The sequence below is a fragment of the Somniosus microcephalus genome, chromosome 14 (assembly GCF_052327205.1).
Source record: "Somniosus microcephalus isolate GS21.2 chromosome 14, FLI_Smic_1.0, whole genome shotgun sequence".
Taxonomy (NCBI): domain Eukaryota; kingdom Metazoa; phylum Chordata; class Chondrichthyes; order Squaliformes; family Somniosidae; genus Somniosus; species Somniosus microcephalus.
Window position 1 is genome coordinate 15160166 of NC_141000.1, and position 19730 is coordinate 15179895.

Genomic DNA, 19730 nt, shown 5'->3' on the forward strand with positions numbered 1-19730 from the left:
CTGTGGCTGTTGTCACAATAACGTTATGGAAAGATCATTGGCTGATAGTGCAGGGAACGCACTCCGCAACTGCTAGCCTTACCCTCAGTCACTCTATTGTCTTGCAGGACAAAATGTCCACCACATGCAGGCCACCGGAGAGGGCTTCTCCAACCTTACTCACATCGAGGAGATCATGGGGAGGCACTCAACTATTACTGTGGCAGATTGCGAGGTTGGTGGCACGAGATTACCAACTGAGTATCTGTAATGTTGTCCTGGCATCTCTGAAATACTGCACAGCCACAACCTTCCACCCCCATCTCTGTCTCCTTAATCCCAACATGATGCTCACCCATTGTTGACTTCTACCCTCGTTTCCTGCAGATCCATTACAGCAAATGGTGACACGGGATGAGGAGGATGATGAGGACCAAACCACCCAGGAGTTGCAGCGGTCTATGGTACTGCCGTCTCTCAGGATAACAGCACGTGGCAGCATTCTAGCCATCCCCTCACAGCAGTGCACCAGTGGAATTTGGGAGGTGACACTACACTGCCAAAGAGCAACCTGGCAGGAGACCAGGGTCACCTCAGTCTCATGAGCCTTTTGTAGAGCACGAGCAGCCAACCAACTGCCGTGATCCTAGCACCTAGAAAAAGCACGAGAGTCAGTAAACAAGGCACATGTAGGCACTCAGGGGAAGCACAGTGTAAAGAAAGAGTACGATAGCAAAATACTGCGAATGCTGGAAATCCGAAATAACAACAGAAAACGCTGGAAAAACTCAGCAGGCCAGGCAACATTCGTGGAGAGAAACAGAGTCAATGGGCTGGATTTTCCTTAAGTTGTCGGGAAGGAGGCGGGACTACAACTTTCGGGCTTTAGTCCCGCCTCCATCGACGTCCGGCCAATCCACGTGATTTTCCCTTGATTGACCTTGTTGAGCCCGCTGGGCAGGCTCAGCAGGCCAATTAAGGGTCAGCCGGCAACAGGTGACGTCACAGACTGAAATTTCATCTGTCAAGAGTTTTTGACAGATGAAATATCAGTGTTTCACAGCTGTTTGAAGCTGTCAAACACTGACAGTCTGACTTCTAACCTGAGTCCTTCTACGCAGACTCAGTTAGAACTGTCACCGGCACTGAAGGCTGTCACTTTTGACAGATCGCAGCCGTTCAGCTTTCAGTTCCGGCTGAGTGATGGACTCCCGCAGCCTAGAGGAAGAAAGGCTGTTAAGGTAAGTACAGGTAAGTAAAACTTCTTTAGACACACCAAACACACTTACCTTTGCACTCATGCACCCATCACTCACCTGAACACCGACATCGCGACCCCTCCAAGTCCTTCAACCCGACGGCCTGCCTGTTCTAACCTGGCGTGGTTTGGAGCCGTCGGGAATCCCACACGACACCCCTCAAAATAGGGATTAGGCTAAAAACTGCCTGTTAACTACCTGTTAACAGGCAGTTAATTGGCACTAATCCCTTCCCGCCTCGGGTCGGCGGGTCCCAGTGCGGGGCGGGTACCCGCCTCCCTTGAAACTTATGTGGAGGCGGGTTTTGGGCGGGATGGTGTCGGGACCCCCGAATTCGGGATTTTTGCCCCCCACACGCCTGAAAGCCCGCCTCACGGCACACTGAAAATCTGGCCCAATGTTTCAGGTCGAAGACCCTTCGTCAGGACTGAGAAAAAAGCAGGAAATGAAACAGATTAAGAAGCAAGTTTGGGGGCTGGGAAATGGGGGAGAGGATGAAAGAACAAAAGGGAAGGTCTGTGAGAGGTGAAAAGACATTAAGAGATATTCAAGGCGAGACGAGATGGTAATAGGACAGGTAAAGAAACAAAGGATGGCTCTAGATGAAGTGTGAAATGCGCTGGCAGAGTGAGAGCTGCCATGTGGGAGAGAGAAAAAAGCAAAAGGCACAAACCAAAAGTGTGGATAAAAAATATAATAGGGGCCGAGGTTATGATCTGAAATTGTTCAACTCGATATTGAGTCCAGAGGGCTGTAAAGTGCCTAATCGGAAGATGAGGTGCTGTTCCTCGAGCTTACGCTGAGCTTCAGTGGAACAATGCAAGAGGCTGAGGATGGTGAGGTCTGAGTGGGAATGGAGCGGTGAATTGAAATGACAGGCGACCGGAACCTCGGGGTCACCCTTAGGGACTGAACGGAGGAGTTCCGCAAGGCGGTCACCCAATCTGCATTTGGTCTCCCCAATGTAGAGGAGACCACATCGTGAACTTGCTTCTTAATCTGTTTCATTTCCTGCTTTTTTCTCAGTCTTGACGAAGGGTCTTCGACCTGAAACGTTGACTCTGTTTCTCTCTCCACGGATGTTGCCCGGCCTGCTGAGTTTTTCCAGCGTTTTCTGTTGTAAAGAAAGAGTAGGTTGATTGTGTACAGTTTGGAATTCACTGTAATAAAATATCATGTGCACTGACATGGTGCTTTGTTCGGGATGAAGGTTGGAGTCATACAGGAAAGGGTGCACTTATGTGATGCTAAAGTCTTCACTAATGGCCCAGAAATTAGGTTCGGGGGCTTGCCGCGCGTGCAAGCCCCCGATGTGCACTTACCCGGCGCACTGACATTTTAATCCTGGCCTGCATTGCATTTCCTGTCACTGGCCCGCTTCAGGTCCTGCCGCGCTGTGCGTGTGTGACCCAGCGGCGTACTTAGTGCGATGAGCCGGCTGGGATCACGTGAGCACTGGGCAACCAATGGGAGGTTGCAAAAGTTCATTCATGAGTTTGATGGTAAGAACTGTCAAACTCATGAAAACTCCTGGCCCCAAAACACTACTTAAACTTGAAAGAAAATTTTAAAAAACATCGCACTACTTAAATGAACTATAAATAACTGTAAAAAACTATTTTAAACAATAATTTTAAATTTTGAAAAAAATTATTATATAAAAAATCGGGGCTAAAAATACACTTACCTTACTGTAAAGTCTTCAAAAATAATGAACCTCTGGAAAAAATTTCTAATTTTACTTAATAGACCACTTACCTGTTAAAAGTAAGTACTTACGGCTGCTTTTTTCACACGTAAAAACCGGAGTCTTTTCCCCACGGGCAACTCTTCAAAAAAAAAAGGAAGTTCAGCACGCACGCGCTACCTGAAACCTCGCACGCATTCCGCCTCTTAACCCCTTGGGTCAGAGGAGAGGAAATGCCGGTTTTCCCCGCATGCGCTGTGCATGCTGAAAACCGGCAATTCCTCCGGGCCCACGCGTGAGTACCCCGTCCGCACTCACGCATTGGGAGAGGAATTACTGACCCAATATGATGATTGACATGCCCATGTAGGGCAAAGAGTGCTGATGTGTTGTCATCTTATGGGATGGGTAGTGGTTTGCTGGAATGTGGGAGGTGGTAGAAGGAAGAAAGGCTACAATAAACTTTATTCCTCAGAAGGGAAGCCTTCAGTGGTGAGAGGTGTTGCGATACCTCTTGCAGTAAATGTTGCCTGAATCTCTTTTGCTCCATCCTGTGGTGTTGCTGCCCATCCATGATAATGGCATACTAAAGTGTGCCCTAGGAAACACCATACCTGCTCCTGAGAAGACCTAGCTGTGGGTAGGAGATGGAAGCGATCTGAAAATCTGCTGAAATTCTGACCCTCTGAGAGGCAATCAGAAGTGAGTGCAGGTGTCTGTAGGGAAAAGGCAAAAATATTTCCCCCTGTCCGAAATCTTCAATAAAAGATTTGCAGACACGTCTCTGTTCGGATCTCCTCACTTACCCCAGTACCAGCTGAAACCTGGCAGTTCTCGCACCTCATACAAGCAGGTGTAACTTAATCCCAAGTAAATCCAGGAAACTCCCATCTACAGTGACGGCCAACAGGTGCCGCATGTAAATGAGGTCAGTGACGACTGCACTGTGGGGTGGCTCCAGAAGAGCGGGGAAGCTCAGGCGACGCCATGTAAAGGCACACAAGTACTGGAAATGGCTTCAACATGAGTTTCTTCACTGGAATTGTGTTAGACACTGAACAAAGGCAAAATTCGACATTTCCACTGAGACCAATACATTTTCTGTAATCATTGAGTGGTTTCAAATTCTGAGTATTATCAAAAAGAAACATAGGTTTTCTTGCTTCCCTCGTTATCTGTTACCTGTGTGTGTACTATCTGAGTTAGTTTCATTTGACAGAAGTAAAAATGAAGTACAGGAAACTCTCTTTTAACCGGCACCTAAATAACCGGAAATCTCTCTTAACCTGCAAAATTCAGGAGTAAGTTCAGGTAAGTTTTACTATATATTAGTGGCCGTGTAACCGGGGTTCCTGGATCTGTGGCCGTGTAACCAGGATTTCTGGATCTGTGGCCATGTAACCGGGACTCCTGCACAAGTGCCGTGTAACCGGGACTCCTGCACCTGTGGCCGTGTACGGGGCTCTCGTACCTTGGTAAGTATACCTCTCTGTAATCCGGACTTTTTGATCAACCGGCACCACGCCGGTTCCGTTGGTGCCGGATAAAAAAGAGTTTCCTGTATTAAGTATTAACTTAAAAACTTTTAAAATTCATTCTCTGGTTTATTTTCAAATCGTTTGGAAAAACAAAGAAATTTGAGAAATGGTGTTACATCCTGAGGAGAAACACTGCCAATTGCACCAAGATAATCAAACTATGAAACGCAGCTTGCTTCTTAGGCTCAGACAACACCATCCTAGGAACTGTAGGCCCAGGTATGGGTGGTAATTCCCTTTAATTGACAGCGCTTTGGGAAAAATATCAAACACAAGCCCAGGCTGAGGCCTCTAAGTAAAAATATTAATGGAAGTGTAAAAGACAATTTTATGCATATGTTTAATATTATTGTGAAATTTGTTATTTTTACATGTAAATTCAAAACTGGAGGGTATAACATAGTAGTCATTACTGAGAGATGGCTGCAAGACAGTCAGGACTAGGAACTGAATATACCAGGTTATAAGGTCTACAGGAAAGATAGGGAAAATGGCAGAGGGGGAAGAGTAGCCTTAGTGATCAAGGATGAAATCAGTTCAATGATAAGAGAAGCTATAAAGAAAGGTAAGCTGGCAGTGGAGACTTTATGGGTAGGAATAGGAAAAGATTTAAGACTGTCGTGGGAGTTGAGTATAGGCCCCCTGGTAGCAGCTGTGAAGTGCTAGATTGTATAAATGCAGAGATTAGACAAGCGTGTAGCAAAGGCAGAGTGTTTTTTATGGAGGATTTTAACTTTCACATAGATTGGGATAAGCAGACGAGCACCTGTCAGAAAGGTAGTGAATTTCTTGAGTATGTCTGGGATAGTTTTCTACAACAATATGTCCTAGAGGCAATAAGGGGGAAAGCTATATTAGATTTAGTAATGAGTCAGATTTAGTTAACAGCCTAACTGTGCGTGAACATTTATCCAATAGCGATCATAACATGATCGAGTTCAACGTAGCGTTTGAAATGGAAAAATGTGAAACAGCTACTAAGATTCTAGATTTGGGTAAGGCCAACTTCAACGGGATGAGGCACAGACTGTCCACAGTAAACTGGGCAAATATGTTAATGGGTAAAACGACAGGAGATCAGTGGGAGATGTTCAAAAAAGAATTTTAATGTGATACAGAGCCAGTTTATACCCCTGAGGGGCAAGAGCTCTGTTTGCCAAAAAACCCAGCCATGGACGACTAAAGTGTAAGGGACAGCATAAAACTAAAAGAAAGGGCATACAAAAATGCAAAAAATAGCACAGATCCTGGCGAGTGGGAAAGATACAAAGAACAGTAAAGGGTCACAAAACAGATAGTAAGAGCTACAAAAAGGGAGTATGAAAAGAAACTTGCAAGGGATCAAAATCAATACAAAGATTTTTACAATTACAATAGGAAAAAGAGGGCAGTCCACAGCAATTTTGGCCCCTTAAAAACTGAAAGCGGTAATATTGTCAATGATAAGGAAATGGCGAACATGTTGAATAATTACTTTACGTCAGTATTTACGGCAGGATGTGACTCATGGGGCTCGAATTTCCAAGCCCCGTGGAGGCGGGAGTGGGGGGAAAATTGCAGAATCGGGGGGCACGAACCCTTCCCGCCCCCAACCCGCCTCCATGCCTGTTTCCCAGGAGGCGGGTACCCGACCTGTGCTGGGAGCCGCCTCCCCGAGGCGGGAAGGGGATTAGTGCCAATTAACTGCCTGTTAACAGGTAGTTAACAGGCAGTTTTTGGCCTAATCCCTATTTTTAGCCCTGAAGTGTGGGCTGCCCGACAGCTCCAAACCACGCCAAGTTAGCGAGGCGGACCGTCGGGCTGAAGGGCTTGGAGGGTTCGAGATGTCCGGTGTTCAGGTGAGTGATGGGAGCATGAGTGCAGAGGTAAGTGTGTTTGGTGTGTGTAAAGTGTTTAAAGAAGTTTTACTTACCTTTACTTACTAATGCAGGCTTCCTTCCTTCAGGTCTCGGGAGTCCCTCATCTCACCGGCACAGAAAGCAGAATGGCCGCGAGCTGTCAAAAGTTGCAGCATTCTGCTTTCTGTTCTGGAGAGATTTCTAACTGAGTCTGTGGAGAAGGACTCAAGTTAGAAGTCAGATTGTCAGTGTTTGACAGATTCACAGAGCTGTTGAACGCTGATATTTCATCTGTCAAAAGCTCTTGACAGATGAAATGTCAATCACTGACGTCACCAGTAACCAGGTGTCCCTTAATTGGCCTGCTGAGCCCGCTGGGCGGGCTTAACAAGGTCAATCAAGGGAAAATAGCATGGGTTGGCCACAAATCGATGGAGGCGGGACTACAACCCAAAAAGTGAGAGTCCCGCCTCCATCACATCCCCATTGACAAAATCCAGCCCATGGTGTCCCGCAGGGATCTGTGTTGGGGCCTCAACTATTCACAATACAGTATTTATTAACGACTTAGATGATGACATAGAAAGTCATATATCTAAATTTGACACAAAGATAGGCGGCATTGTAGGCAGTGTTGATGCATAAAATTACAGAGATATTGATAGATTAAGTGAATGGGCAAAACTGTGGCAAATGGATTTCAGTGTAAGTAAATGTGAGGTCATCCACTTTGGACCTAAAAAGGACAGAACAGAGTACTTTCTAAATGGTGAAAAGCTAAAAGCAGTGAAGCACCTTGGGATGTTGTACTACATTAAAGGCGCTACATAAATGCAAGCTGTTGTTGTCAGGATCCTAGGCCACTGGTGAGATACGATTCACCTCTACCATAGTCACAGCGGTGGAATGGGGTCACAATTTTCTATCCTTATTTGTAGGTTCAGTTTTGTAGTATGTGGAGATGACTGGAATGAAAAACAATTTCCAGTTTGTAACAGCTTCTAATAATTTTGCACAAACTGAAACCAGCCACAGTCTATATTTAAGCCTCACATTGATATATTATGGAGCAGAATCACTTCCTTATTGAAATTATGGTTTCAGTAAACGGTTATGATCTTTGTATTGTACAGGTTTCTATAATTAACCTTCAGTGCAAGTGTACATTTTATGTTTATACCAGTAGATTGACCTCATGTGGCTTTACTCACAGGTGGTAAGGGCGCTTGCTCTCAAGTTAGGTTGAAATGCAAGAAACATGGCTGTAGAGTTGGCTCAGCAACCCTTTTCTTTTTTATGGTTCTGGGATATGAATGGTCCTTGTTATGCAGACAGCAGATAATATCACAAAGTTAGCATGGCCAAGTCAGAAAAGCAATACTTCTTTGGCAGCACCTCCCAAACCCGCGACCTCCACCACCTAGAAGGACAAGGGCAGCAGGTGCACAGGAACACCATTACCTCTACATCCCCCTCCGAGTCACACAGCATCCTCACATGGACATAAATCGTCGTTCCTTCATTGTCCTTGGGTCAAAATCCTGGAACTCCCTACCGAACAGCACTGTGGGAGTACCTTCACCACGTGGACTGCAGCGGTTCAAGAAAGCCCATCACCACCGTTTTCAAGGGAAACCAGGGATGGGTAATAAATGCTAGCCTTGCCAGCAAGGACCACAGTCTGAAGAATGATAAAGAAAAACATTTACTCAAACATTCATATAGACACAAAATATTTTATTAGTAAGATTTTTTTAACTTGCTCGTACATGCAAGCCCATTGGTGCTTTATGATAGTAGGAATTGGAAGGAAATTATTTGCAAAATGGATTTTCAATCTCTGCTGCACCAAGTGGGGGGAACAGAACCAAGCCATTTCTCTTGAGAGGCAGGGCTAGTCAAACTGCAAAATCTTTGCACACTTAGTGCATGGAACAAGAACAGCAGATGCCGAGGGAACAGAAAGGGGTCAATCTTAACAACGCTGAAACTATCTTAACAACGCTGAAACTGTATTAACCATAGGTGGTAAAGGCCTTTAAAACAGGGTCGGTAAACTTACCACCATTTTGTAAAGGGCCTAACCCTGGGTGGCTGCAGCCGGCTCTAACCATGTAAATCGGAATCCTAATGATGTACAGGAAACTCTTTTTTATCCGGCACCGACGGGACCAGCGTGGTGCCGGTTTATCTAAAACTCCGGATTAAAGAGAGGTATAGTAAAAGGTACAAGAGCCCCATACACAGCCACAGATCCAGGCGTCCCTGTTGCATGGCAACAGGTGCAGGAACCCCGGCCACAGACCAAACGTCCCTGTTGCATAGCAACAGGTGCAGGAATCCCGGTTACACGGCCACAGATCCAGGAACGGCCACTAATATGAAGTAAAACTTACCTGAACCTACTCCTGAATTTTACCAGTTAACAGATTTCCGGTTATTTAGGTGCCGGTAAATCGAGAGTTTCCTGTAGTTAGAACACTGATTGCAATTCTAAGGGACACATGGGTGGAAGGTGTATAACGCACACATGGCCCCATGTGTACTGGCATTGAGTGGCCTAAGCAGTCATCTTTAAAGGGACCGCTGCTGGCCGTTCAGGAAACAGCCACAAAAATACTTGACACTTGTATTTTTATTGAGCCAGAAGGAGCGGGGGTGCACCTCCAGGCCCCCTCCCACCCCCTTCCCCAGAGAGCCCGACTCTTCTGCTGTACGTCTGAGCGCGAACTTGGAATGATTACTGGAGCTACAGTTATTGGGTTGAACTGAGCTGACCATTTGTCTATAAATATCTTCACAGAGAATCACAGAGACGCCACAGTGCAGATAGAGGCCATTTCGGCCCATCGAGCCTGCACCGACACATATCCCACCCGATCCCCGTAACCCCACGTATTTAATCCCCCTAACACTAAGGGTCAATTTATGATAGCCAATCAACCTAACCCACACATCTTTGGACTCTTCCGGATTGGCTGCTGTTCATATCAATTACAGAAAATTCCTTCACTCTTTATATTGGCTCTAGAATGCAGGTTAATTATCCTTCACTTCTAAATCCAAATGAACGTGCCAGGACTTGTCCGTAAATTAATTCCCTGTGAATTTTGTTTCTGAATTAAAAACCTCAAAGCAACATGTACCATGAACCTCTGGGATTTGAGAGTGTCAGCACTCCCACCTCTGAGTCAGAAGGTTGTCGGTTTGAGCCCCACGCCAGTTCTTGAGCTGCTGCTTAAGTGCAGTATCGAGACCTGGTTTCATTGTCTGAAGTGTCATCCTTCAGCTGTGACATTAACCCGGTTCCATCTGCAAGTCCGAATGGGTGTTAAAGACCTCATGGCACTATTCAAAGAAGAACAGGATTGTGGAATCGCCTCTTGAATTGAAATTTATTAAAGGTGTATTAGAAAAACAAAATATGAAATGCACTTATTACTGCACTTCCATGGTATAAGTAATATGACCAATATGATGTACTAATATGATATACTTCTTTTCTTTTTTCAATCACTAACCCGAGCGCTAATGTTCATGTTATGCAGCTGGGTCAATACAGTAATTGTGTAAATGATCTGTCTTGCACTGATCATCTACTGTGAACATTGCAATGAAGTCGAGTCAGCAGATAGATCAACATTGTCTCTCAGACTAACTTTAAAATAAAAATTAAAAATAATGATTTATTTTAAATGAAATACGTATTATATATAACAGATAGTGGCAATTGAGGCTGTGGATTAAATGGATTTAGATAATGTAATAAGCCGTAAGATTGCTATTTGATTTCCCCAAAGATTTTAACTCTCCCACAGCTCCTGTTTCACAATCTGTCATTTTATGTATTGCACTGTGTACTGTTTTTAAGTAGCATCCTGAAATAGATGGATCTTAACATTATAGCTGGGCTGTGATATTTTGTTTAGATGACCGGTATATGAATATCTTCACAACACAGCTGCGCAACATGAAGAACAAAGCAATGAATATGCACTATTTAATTTCCTGGTTGTGAAAAGGAGAAAAAAATAATTACCACAATAAAGGGCATTAACATAGTGACATTACTTTGCATTTATTTGCCAATTACATTAAATTTAATCAGCTTGTTTTCGGCAGTAGAGTAGAGGAGGGTTCAGTACACACAGCGTATCATATGAATAATGTAAAGAATACAGGGGGATTCTCACTAGGGTGCTGTGCTGCACTGCACTTTCCAGCAACCAGTCCTTTAGAGAAGGAAATCTGCCGCCCTTACCCGGTCTGGCCTATATGTGACTCCAGACCCACAGCAATGTGGTTGACTCTTAACTGCCTTCTGAAATGGCCTAGCAAGCCACTCAGTTGTAAAAAACTGCTACGAAAAACAATAAGAATAAAACCGGACGGACCACCCAGCATCAACCTTGGCACCGGCTACGGATGCAACAACAGCACACACAGCCCAGTCGACCCTGCAAAGTCCTCCTCACCAACATCTGGGGACTTGTGCCAAAATTGGGAGAGCTGTCCCACAGACTAGTCAAGCAACAGCCTGACATAGTCACACTCGCAGAATCATACCTTTCAGGCAATGTCCCGAACTCCTCCATCACCATCCCTGGGTATGTCCTGTTCCACCGGCAAGACACACCCACCAGAGGTGGCAGCACAGTGGTATACAGTCAGGAAGGAGTGGCCCTGGGAGTCCACAACATTGACTCTGGACCCCATGAAGTCTCATGGCTTCAGGTCAAGCATGGGCAAGGAAACCTCCTGCTGATTACCACCTCCCTCAACCGAGAATCAATACTCCTCCATGTTGAACACCACTTGGAAGAGGCACTGAGAGTAGCAAGGGCAGAGAATGAACTCTGGGTGGGGGACTTCAATGTCCATCACCAAGAGTGGCTCGGTAGCACCACTACTGACCGAGCTGGCTGAGTCCTGAAGGATATAGCTGCCAGTCTGGGCCAGCAACAGGTGGTGAGAGAACCAACACATGGGAAAAACCTACTTGACCTCGTCCTCACCAATCTACCTGTCGCAGATGATTCTGTCCAGTGACCACCGCACAGTCATTGTGGAGATGAAGTCCCTTCTTCACATTGAGGACACCCTCCATTGTGTTGTGTGGCACTACCACCATGCTAAATGAGATAGATTCAGAACAGATCTAGCAGCTAAAAACTGGGCATCCATGAGGCGATGTAGGCCATCAGCAGCAGCAGAATTGTATTCCACCACAATCTGTAACCTCATGGCCCTCACTCTACCATTACCATTTAGCCAGGGGACCAACCCTAGTTCAATAAAGAGTGTAGAAGAGCATGAGAGGAGCAGCACCAGGCGTACCTAAAAATGCGGTGCCAACCTGGGGAATCTGCAGCACAGGACTACATGCATGCTAAAAAGCGGAAGCAGCATGCTATAGACAGAGCTAAGCGATCCCAGCACTGGATACAGCAAAGGCTGTGGGCCCCGACAACATCCCGGCTATTGTGCTGAAGACTTGTGCTCCAGAACTAGCCGCGCCTCTAGCCAAGCTGTTCCAGTACAGCTACAACACTGGCACCTATCCGACAATGTGGAAAACTGCCCAGGTATGTCCTGTCCACAAAAAGCAGGACAAATCCAATCCAGCCAATTACCGCCTCATCAGTTTACTCTCAATCATCAGAAAAGTGATGGAAGGTGTCATCGACAGTGCTATCAAGCAGCACTTACCAATAACCTACCCACTGATGCCCAGTTTGGGTTCCGCCAGAACCACTCAGCTCCAGACCTCATTACAGCCTTGGTCCAAACATGGACAAAGGAGCTGAATTCCAGAGGTGAGGTGACAGTGGCTGCCCTTGACATCAAGGCAGCATTTGACCGAGTGTGCCATCAAGGAGCCCTAGTAAAACTGAAGTCAATGGGAATCGGGTGGAAAACGCTCCACTGGCTGGAGTCATACCTAGCACAAAGGAAGATGGTTGTGGTGGTTGGAGGTCAATCATCACAGCCCCAGGACATCGCTGCAGGAGTTCCTCAGGGCAGTGTCCTAGGCCCAACCATCTTCAGCTGCTTCATCAATGACCTTCCCTCCAACATAAGGTCAGAGTGGGGATGTTTGCTGATGACTGCACAGTGTTCAGTGCCATTCACAATTCCTCAGATAATGAAGCAGTCAATGCCCGCATGCAGCAAGACCTGTACGACGTTCAGGCTTGGGCTGATAAGTGGCAGGCAACATTCGCGCCACAGAAGTGCCAGGTAATGACTATCTCCAACAAGCGAGAGTCTAAGCACCGCCCCTTGACATTCAACGGCATGCAGTATGTACTATGTACAAGATGCACTGCAGCAACTCGCCAAGGCTTCTTCGGCAGCACTTCCCAAACCCGCAACTTCTACCACCTAGAAGGACAAGGGCAGCAGGCGCATGGGAACACCACCACCTCCAAGTTCCCCTCCAAGTCACACACCATCCTGACTCAGAAGTATATCGCCGATCCTTCATCGTCGCTGGGTCAAAATCGTGGAACTCCCTCCCTAACATCACTGTGGGAGTACCTTCACCCCATGGACTGCAGCGGTTCAAGATGGCGGCTCACCACCACCTTCTCAAGGGCAACTAGGGATGGGCAATAAATGCTGGCCTTGCCAGCGACCCCCACATCCCATAAACAATTTTTTTTTTAAGTTCAAAGCTAGAGTTCTTGAAGCAAATCACCCATCTTCCTTTCTTTAATCGAAAAAGCTGCACAGACAAGCAACATAGAAACTAAAAATTAAAATTCCCATTGTCTTTTTGGATGCCAAAGTGATTCAGATTTCAAGCTCCCATGCAGCAGCTAGCCACTATGTTTTGGCAGCTGACCCCAGTTTGTTAAAGATCCTCGCCTTCCAGGATTTAGGGCCCCACCCATATACATCCTGCTGGAGGATCGCATAGAGTGAGAAGTCTATCCAACTGATGATATTCATCATATTTATGTATCAGTCAACTTGGATGGAACCTAAAGTGGAAACTGTTGAAAGTGGGTTGGGCTGAATAAGCTGAAAAGCTAGGAGGGACATTTAAAGATAGATACAAGTGCTAGGGCATGGGCTGCAGATGAAAATGTGTTTCAGGAGAGGAATGTGAAGCAATTAACAAGGCCCTGAGTAGAAGCGGGTGCATAAATATCAATGGAATAATTAGCGGAGATTGTGATATATGAAAGGAAGACCATGGTGTCTGGTTTCTTGCCATGGATTTGATGATGCTATTTGCCCATTGGCTGACAGATATACCCAAAGTTCACTTTAAATTATCAGTAGCTTCTGCCCAGTTGACTGTAAAACCAACAAGTAGTTTGGGTGAACACCGAATATAAAACCATCTGACTGCAGTGACAGCATCTTTGGAAGTCGCAGCCACAGCCTGTGACTTTCTGTACAAAGGGAGTGCAGAATTTCCTTAAAGGTGCATTCCCCAGTGCGACAGGGCTAAACTGCCCAAATTTCAAAAGGGCTTTTGGAAAAGTTTACTTTTCATTTGTTTGCCTGTTAGAAACTTTACTAGTTGCTGGTATGCAGTGGTGCACCCATTTATTTCCACTTACATCTAAAGTTCCAGCACGGGGTCATATTTTCTGGAGGAAGGGGCGGAGCAAAGGACTTTTATACCAGTGACCCACCAGATCTTTTTTGGGCCTTGGCCTTTCACCCTGCTGCTCTCTAAAAGTGGCCATGTCCACAATCCAGGCCTCTCAGGTGAGCCTGCACTGTGTTTCCGCGACCGGTGGGCGCCGCGGGGACTGGAGTGTATCATCAATTCGGAAAACCAAATTTTAATTTGATTTGTTAAGATTTAGTTGAACTTTTGTTTATTTACAGTCTAATTGGGTTTTTTTTTTGGGTTCAAATAAAAAGAGGGAGCCTGCACTGTGGATGTGACCGGGCACCTAGCCCACCTAATTTGGACGCACCTTAGCCTGGACAGGTGCAGCAGGCTGCACTTTGGCGTGCTGCACATGCCCAGTGCCGGGGCAAAGGGGAGGGGCAGCAAAAATCACTCCCATTGGCTTGTCATTAATTAGTGAAATCAATTGAAAAACACCCTAACTTTCTGTTTGTATCCTGTTGAAATTGTTACAGGAACCAATTAGTGAAGCTCTGAACTCATTAGTAAGAAATTCTTAGCTGCCAGTCAATGTTTTCTGTTGCACTGATTAGCTGATTCATGAAGTGGTAATTTTAGCACCGATCTATTGTAGTTGCTATGTCACTGTGATTCCCCAAAGTTTAATGTCTGTAAATAAATAAATATAAATACACACACACTATGAAACTACTTTGAACAATGGGTGTTGATTTTGCCTGGTAAGATGCTTTCTACAACTTCTGCTCATGAATAGTTGGCAGTTTTCATTTTTAATATTCTGTTAACGTGTACTAATTGGTGACAAGGAGGCTAGAAAAGTATCCAAAATTATTGGGCCGTATTTTCCGATGCCTACGGATGTGTACGAGCTGTGTACCCACTCGTAGGGACATCAAAAATGCCAGTTTCAGGCATGCCAAGCGCATGCGCTGAAAACCGGCATTTCTGATCTATCAAGAATGCTCTTGACAGATCCTCCGCCTGCCCTGGAGAAGGGCCTCTGCGGGGGGAGAGTTCCGCTTTCTGGAGACCCTCCGCCCACAGAAAACCCTTAGAAATCTTATGCCTGGTAAGGCATAGCATAAAGCCTGCTTTTACCAGCATAAGATTTGAAAAAAGTAAAAAAAAAAAAAAAATTCACTCATTTATCATTTAAAAATACTTTAAAAAAAGTAAGTTTATTTTCAAAAAATTAAATTTTTGTTTAAAATATTTAAGTTATTGTAATTTCAACTAATCTTAAAAATGTGATGTTTTAAAAAAATGTATTTAATGTTTTACAGTGTTTTGGGGGTGATCGCCATTCATATATTTGACAGGTCTATCTGTCAAGTGTATGAAGGGAGATTCCCTTCTTTGATTGGCTCCCCATGGCCCACGTGATCCCAGATACCTGGGCCCTGCACATTTCGAGTTTGGAGAGGCCCAGGAGCGGAAGTGTCCGGACCTCGGGAGCCCTCGGGTAAGTCCGTAGATTTTTTCCAGATCGGAGGCCTCCGCACGCGGGAAGCCTCCGATCGGAAAATACGGCCTATAGTATTTTACTAATAAGCCGGAGCAGTGCAACTAACCTTTAGGCCTTGCACTGTATACTTGTATTAGTGTACTTCATTCATCTTGTACATTTCAGCTGTGTATACACCCAAAACCTAAAGGAGTTCTTTTGAATGATCTTCAATAGCAGCAGCAGAAGATACATCTGTCACAGGTGGACACAGTCATGATATGGGGAAGACTGCCTGACATCCATGTTATATTTTCTTCCCTATTGTCTATTTGCCTCCCAGCGCCATATGCCATGAGAGAGCAGATAGATGACCTGCATCAGGGTCTCTGCCAGTGTTTGCTTTCAGCTGGTCTCTTGAGAGGTACACCATAGTGAACATGGAGCACCTCCCAAAGAAAAGGAAGGAAAATAAGTCTTCCTGGGTTAGTGACATACAGGAAACTCTCTTTTTACTGGCACCTAAATAACCGGAAACCTCTGTTAACCGGCAAAATTCAGGAGTAGGTTCAGGTAAGTTTTACTTCATATTAGTGGCCGTGTAACCAGGGTTCCTGCACCTGTTGCCATGCAACAGGGAAGCCTGGATCTGTGGCCGTGTACGGGGCTCTCGTACCTTTTACTATACCTCTCTGTAATCCGGACTTTTTGTTCAACCGGCACCACGCCAGTCCCGTCGGTGCCGGATAAAAAAGAGTTTCCTGTACTCTGTTTAACAGAAAGCTCCACAATGATACAGGCATAGTCCTGGGAACAAGTTGAAAATCTGGGCTTAGAAATTGGGGAATGCTGGAAACCTGCCGGTAACATTGGCGGCCAAGGATAACGGCCGCCGGACAAGAGAGCGCAGGCAGTACCGGCATTTTGGTGCTGCCTGCTTATTATCATCAGCGTGGCAATGATTTGCTTGTGCAACGCGCTTTTTGCAGTGCTAATGTCAGAAGGAGGTCAAAGGTCGCCTCAGTCTCCCACTCACAGTGTAGGGGAGCGGGAAGAAAGGAGCGACCCGAACAGTTGCAGTAAGTGCTCCAAAAATATTAGCTGCCACCTGATGTTTATCGATTTTTTGTTTGTTTGTTTATGACATGAATGCAGATAAAAGAGACTTTATCACAGATCATTTTCAATCATTGCAATGGAGATGACCTATTGATTTACTGACCCACAAACACGGTAGGCCTCCCGGAAAGCTGCCAGAAAATGCAACCCCACCCGCCCACTGACATGAATCAGTCATTCATGAAAGAAAGACTTATGAAATAATACTGAGCGGCCTACGGGGGAGAGTATAAATACTAGGGAACGGGCCCAGCTTGCACAGGACATTCTTAACAGGAACTAGTGAAGGACACAACTAGACCTCCATGTTGTAAAACAGTTGATTAAAGCTTTGTTTAACGCTTAGACCAAGTGCCTAGTAGTTTTCTTACGTCACCCACCACTACTGATGAGCAAAACATGAAAGTTTAAAGGAGGCGTTTTGAAGTTTCAGCATCCATACAAGTCCCGCCAGACTCGTCATGGCCGTTAATGCCACTGAAAGACCTGCTAGCGGCAGCAAATACTGGCGCGATTTAGCATGGCCGTCAATCCGAGTGGAGAACTCCAAAAATGGATGAGCTGGCGTCAACTCGGTGTTGCACGCCAATTGACGTCATGCTCCACCTCATTAAAATACTCTCGCCATTCTCAGTTGACGGCAGCGCTGCCGACCTGCCGAAAATGGCGGCCGTCACGGTACCCGCCACCAGCTGGCAGAAGAGCGCCGGCCGCTGTTTTTTTTCGTCATTTCATGGTGCTAATGGGTGGCACAAACCACCTGAATTTTTAGGCCCGAGCCTCTTAGAACATGGTATAGGGGCACTAAAAAAAAGGAGAAAATAACAGACACGAACAGAATTGAAATACTCTTCTCACTGTCCTAAGAATTGCCGGTAGGTTTAAAGATCATTATCTTTGTTTACTTAATGAGTATATATTTGTTCAGCAAAAATCTGACTCACCTGTCAAGTAAAAAAGGTAAATATAGAATTATTATCTTGGCTGTAGAAGCATTTCATTCCATTCAGCCATACCTTGGAATTAATTGGATCATTGCCTAATCATGGTTTAAGGAGAAAATAACTCTTGTTATTGATCTTGTGCAAGGACCCATGTGTGATGCCAGAATCTGGCACTTCCAGCAGGGAGTGGCACTTGAAGGGAACACATGTTGGGAAATCTCTGGCGTGACAGCCCACGATTTCCTGTCTATTATTTCTCCACGATTTCCCAAGGTGCCTAATCAACTGCCTGATGTGGTAGTGTGGTCCTAAACCATGCAGACTAGGGAGGCTCTGGTTAGTGGTGAGTTAGCTGAACTCTACGGGGGTGGTGACAGGTGTGCAATAATTGGCTTCAATGCCTCTAAGGAGAGGGAAAACAACCAAGGTTTCTACACCTGGTCGCTATCGCTTATGTTCATTAATAAATAGACATTCTTATTATGAACACAGCTAGCTTTTGCTAGACACTTTTATTGAGCACATGTGGACTAGGTACAGTATCTGTAGAGGCTTCCATCTTGACTGCTGCCTTGTGGGTAGCCTAGTGCCTCATGGGTAATGTAGTCTTAATATACATACAGCTGGGTAGTGTAGTCTTATACATACAGCTATATACAGCTCTACACAGCTCTACGGCTCCACCTAGTGTCCACTATAGAATGACATGTTATTGATCATTACAGCTATCCATGTGTGTATGTGAGGGCGTGAGTGGGGAAAGGATGGAGCTCAGCTTCGATTCCCCTCTTCCCCCATGGTGGGCTGTCGGTGTTTGTGGAATCATAACTTAACATGAGTCTTCAGCAAGAAAGGTGAGAACCGGAATAAGTAAGCAAAATTCAACTTTGATATTGCCTTTGTTCCTTTTGTAAGAAGCATCTAAAAATTGACAGTAATTAAGTACTTTTCCTTTCTTTTCTGACCAGTACTGTTTTTTGTTCTGGGAAAGCTGTAGGTGGCAGCTGCTTTCTTGAGCTTGTTGTACTTGATTTTTAACTTGTAAAAGCATGCACCTGTTGAGGTTTGCGGTTTTGGCCAGGCCACATGGCATTTATGTGAAGGTACACTGTGGCTCCTACAATTCGGCTTACTCTTCGTGGCCTGGTGAGGAGAATCCTCCTGATAAGGGTTTAAGACACCAGCTAAATGACCAGAAATAGTAATAATTATAATAATAATAATTCAACTTTATTGTCATTGTACAATGCACAAGTACATGAACAACGAAATGTGATCTTGCAAGCTCCCATGAGTCCAGTACAAATAACATTTAACATTAAACGTAAATAGCACCGTCCTGGGAGAAGCAAAGCCGCTGCGTCTGTGCGCGCTGCCATTTCCCACCTCGCCCCTGGGTGCTGCATTGGCTGCCACTCCACTCACATTTCCCTTGTTAAAACACGCACTTTGGGAACCAAACAAGGAGTGTATTACAATGAGAATAGTGTAACCGCGAGTTCTTTAAAATCAAGTCTGAGATTCTGACTCATTTTTTAAAAATTGCATTGCGTTACATTATCACAAGGTCAGAAGATAAATAAATTCTTATAAGAGGTAGCATTGTCCTCACTCATCAAAATTAAATGTTTTTTTGTGCACTGTAGTTGCTTTCTTACTGTTACTATTTAAATTTTAATTGTGGGAGATGGGTGTCCGTGAGCCAGCTCCTGGTAGCTATGCTACTCGATCCAGCTCCCTTAGCCCGATAGCTGACATAGAAACATCGAAACATAGAAGATAGGAGCAGGAGTAGGCCATTCGGCCCTTTGAGCCTGCTCCGCCATTCAATGAGATCATGGCTGATCATCCAAATTCAGTACCCTGTCCCTGCCTTCTCCCCATATCCCTTGATCCCTTTAGCCTCAAGAAATATATCCAACTCTTTCTTGAATATATTTAATGAACTGGCCTCCACTGCCCTCTGTGGTAAAGAATTCCACAGATTCACCACTCTCTGGGTGAAGAAATTCCTCCTCATTTCAGTCCTAAATGGCTTACCCCTTATCCTTAGACTATGACCCCTGGTTCTGGACTCCCCGGCCATCAGAAACATCCTTCCTGCATCTAGTCTGTCCAGGCCTGACAGAATTTTATAGGTTTCGATGAGATCCCCTCTCAATCTTCTAAACTCCAGTGAGTATAAGCCCAATCGACACAATCTCTCCTCATACGTCATTCCTGCCATCCCAGGTATCAGCCTGGTGAATCTTCGCTGCACTCCTTCCATGGCAAGAACGTCCTTCCTCAGGTAAGGCGACCAAAACT